The following is a 3,939-nucleotide window of genomic DNA, read 5'->3' as shown; positions in this document are numbered from 1 at the left end:
GAATCAATAAAATCAGAAATGACAGAGAATTGGCAACCAACACCACAGAAGACCACGACACTAGAATTCCTTAGTCGTGAATCTCAGTCCCACTGTGATCCCAACTGTATTATGCTCTCCAAAAACAAACAGAAAAGGCACTAAATAATGTTACTCCACAGAGGAGTGAGAGAGGAATAACTTTAGAATGGTTTTTAATCTCTTTAGAATTATTAAAGTAATATACACATTATAAAACACAGAAACGTCAAGGAGAAGACAGTGATCACGCTCAGTGGTGACCCTGGTGAGCGGTGTGACGCACACCTCTCAGCTGCCTCTCTCCTGCTAGCTCTGCCTCTCACATACAGATTCATTCACCTCTGTTTGTGTCTCCCTGTTGACATCACATCCGTGTGGTCTTATAGCCGGGATCCTGGATGCAGAGGGTTGGGCCACGTGAGTCTCAGGTAAGACCACCCTGGGATGTCCCTGCCAGCACCCACTTTAGCAGCACAGGGCATTCACTGGTCCATGCGGACCACGCCTGGTGGATCCCATCCCGTCTCCACAGACACGAGTGTTTCTGGTCCCCTGCTATTTCAACCAGCGCATTGATGGAGACTCTTGACAACGCATCCGTGAAAAACTAAGCAAGGGTTCCTGTGGGTGAGGTCCTAGGAGTCGCTCTTCAGGTACACGCCCTTGGGATCCTCCCCACCTGACAGCCCCAAGTGCACAGGCACACGTGTGCATGTGGGCACACACACCACGCGAGGGTCCCTGTGGGTGAGGTCCTAGGAGTCGCTCTGCAGGTAAAGGGATGCGCCTGTGGAGCTTTGGGGTCCCACACACGGTTCTCCCAGAGAGGAGTGTCCTTCCACACTGCCCTCCAGGGGATCTGCTGGGCCTCACACTGTCCCCAGGGCGGGTTGTCACCCAGTGTGATAGTGACGCCGCCGTCTCCACGTTTACGCTCTCGTGTCCTTACTGGGGAGGCTGCTCATCTCTGACGCATACTGACCGTGTGTGTCGCCTCTTGTTGGAGTCGCATGTGTTTGTTGTCTCCTTTAAAAACATTGACTTGGCAGAGTTTTCAGGACCACAGAGGTGTTAAGCATTTCCCTGGGACATGGGGGGCTTCCCTGGTGGCTCAGATGGTAAAGAATCCACCCGAAATGCGGGAGCCCTGGGTTGGATCCCTGGGTTGGGGAGATGCCCCTGGAGGAGGGCATGGCAACTCACTCCACTCTTCTTGCCTGGAGAATCCCGTGGACAGAGGAGCCTGGTGAGCTACAGTCCACGAGGTCACAAAGAGTTGGACATGCCTGAGCGACTAAGCAGATAGCGTTTGTGATTTATCTTTCCACTTTCTGCATTTTTTTTTTTTGGTTTGTTTTTGCCACAGGAACAGTCAGCCGTTTTCCTTATGACTTCTAACTCTGGTGTCACACTCAGTACAGGGATCTCTACCCTGAAGTTATGCACAAATTTACTAACAGTGCTTTAATCCATCTGGGATTTCCCTTGCAAATCAAATGTGCTTTTTTTTTTTTTCAAATAACGACATAAACCAAAAATTAGTCTTTCTTCAAAGATGCAGGAAGACACAAAAAGACATTTACTATATGATTCCATTGATAGGAAATATCTAGAATAGGTAAAGAAACAGATTAGGTGTGGCCAGGGGCTGGAGGAAGGAGGAAAGGAGAGTGAGCGCTTTGGGCACAGGGTTCCCTTTCGGGGGGTGAGATGTTCTCCACCGAGAGAGCAGTGGCAGCCATACAGCATCATGAAGGTACTTAATGCTCATGAACTGTACGACTCAAAATGATGACGGCTGAAATACTATTATATTTGAATATTCTAAATCATCTAATATAAGAGTGTAGAGAGGAAAAAAAAGAAGCCCCAAGACAAAAAGATGCGAAGAGCTGACTCACTGGAAAAGACCCTGATGCTGGGAAAGATTGAAGGCGGGAGGAGAAGGGGACGACAGAGGATGAGATGCTTGGATGGCATCACCGACTCAGTGAACAAGAGTTTGGGTAAATTCCGGGAGTTGGTGATGGACAGGGAGGCCTGGCCTGCTGCAGTCCACGGGGTCGCAAAGAGTCGGACACGACTGAGCCACTGAACTGAACTGAAGACAAAAAGCCCCATCACGGGGGAGCGGGGAAGAAAAGTCCTGTTTGGGAAGCAGGTGGAAGGTGTGGGCTGGGAGCTGGCCCCGGGGGCGGGTCCCGGGGAGGACCTGAGCGGCCTCCTCTTCTCGTTCGGAGCTGCTAATGGAACCGGTGCTGGTGTCGGAGCCGCTCTGGAGCCGCCAGTAGGGGGAGCGCTCGAGCTGAAGGCGGACGCAGGCTCTGGGGCTGCCTTGACCTTTCTGCCCCTGCACCTGGCTCCTGTCACCTCTGATTCCGGATGGAGCTGACGCTGGAGCTGCAGAGGAGCAGAGACCACCCACACGCCTGCCTTTCCAAAGACAGGACCACATCCCAGAGGTTTCTGGAGAAGCCTCAGCCCCCAAACCCACAACACGACGTTGTCCCCGACGGCAGTCCCCACACAGGTGGTCTGAGGCCAGTCTCTGCTCCCCGTCTGACAGCTGCCGTGGGGGCGCCCCCCTGAGTCCAGCGCCCACCCTGACCTCCTCACCCTCTGGCTCTGCCATGGGGGTTCCCCCGAGTCTAGCACGCACCCCGACCTCCTCACCCTCTGGCTCTGCCGTGGGGGTGCCCGCTTGAGTCCAGCGCCCACCCCGCCCTCCTCACCCTCCGGCTCTGCCTCGTCGAGGTCCGCGTGCTCTAGCTGGGCCAGGAGCCGGGCATGTTGAGCTGTACGTAGGCCACCAGCTGCCTGAGGCAGGGGAAGTCGGGGGGCTGACAGAAGTCCTCTGAGTACTGGTTCAGCCAGGTGCCCAGGATGGAGGAGACAGCACTGGGCGGGCCGGCAGCAGAGTCAGGGCCTGGCCTTTCCTTCCTCTCGGCCCTTCCCTAGCACCCCCTGGGGGCCAGGCTTCTGGGCTCCCCCTGCCCATCTGGACGCCAAGGCCTGGTCAGCAGTGAGGGGTGGGCAGTCTCAGCTGGAGCAAGCCCTCTGTCCATGGTGACCACCTCTCCCTTCTTGGGTAGCCTGACTCACTCCTGTCCACCCCCCAGCCCCACTCTGGGCCCCCCACCCCACTCTTGGCCCCCCCACCCCCACTCTGACCTCCCCCCTAACCAAAGGGAACTGCAGGAGGGCAGGCAGGGCCGCGGCTGCTCTGTTCATTGCTCCGGCCCGGCTGCGCTGCACACAGCCGGTGCTGCATACGGATTTGCTGAATGAATGAACCCCAACCAACACCTTACAGACACCTGAGTGGCCTGGGGCTCTCTTCCAGCCCCCAGTGATCCCTGCTCTGGCTAATCCCAGGAGGGGACCCCAAGATAGGATCTTGAGCTTCCTTTACAAATTGGAAAATGTCTCTGCCCTAGGGCTGGAAGCAGAGAGCTTCTTCATGGGGGGTGGGGAGCAGGGAAGAAAATCTTAGTGAAAACCATTCCATCCCTCAGCAGCCCTTTTCACAAGGCTGGGCACGGGGCTGCATGGTCCACACTTATCTGACGGTCCTGACAACCGTATGAGGTCGGGCCTCTTGGTAGCCCAGCTTTCATGTGAACAGACTCAGGCTCAGAGAGGTAAAGTGACATTCCCGAGACACACAGCAGGTAAGTGGGCGGGGAGCCACTGTGCCAGGGAGGGGTGAGGCGCTCACCTCTTGAACAGCAGCTCCAGGACCTGCTGGGCGGGGTGAAGGCTCAGTAGGCGCACAGGAAGCTGGTGACATAGGAGAGGTCGCTGGCCCGGAAAGCGGGCACCAGGCGCTTCAGCGGCTTCTCCAAGGGGTCTGCTGTGACCACCCTCTCCCTGAGGGGCTCATCCAGGTTCAGGGCGGATCCATTTTTCACACGGGGC

The 3,939-nt window shown here is 56.0% G+C and overlaps 1 pseudogene across 1 annotated transcript; it reads right to left on the bottom strand.

The window, feature by feature from the left end:
* Window positions 1-1,559: 1,559 nt before the first annotated feature.
* On the bottom strand, window positions 1,560-3,939 carry LOC147362358 (ral guanine nucleotide dissociation stimulator-like; annotated as a pseudogene). The gene is made up of 4 exons (XR_015137465.1): window positions 3,740-3,939; window positions 2,983-3,019; window positions 2,754-2,919; window positions 1,560-2,421 (listed from the first exon to the last, which is right to left on the bottom strand). The product of XR_015137465.1 is annotated as a ral guanine nucleotide dissociation stimulator-like (transcript).

Source organism: Bos grunniens, chromosome 11 (assembly GCF_055505025.1).
Source record: "Bos grunniens cultivar Pamir isolate PY7600 chromosome 11, Bosgru_T2T1.0, whole genome shotgun sequence".
NCBI classification, from domain to species: Eukaryota; Metazoa; Chordata; class Mammalia; order Artiodactyla; family Bovidae; genus Bos; species Bos grunniens.
The sequence above is the reverse complement of the archived record's forward strand: the minus strand, read 5'-3'. Positions and strand labels throughout refer to the sequence as shown.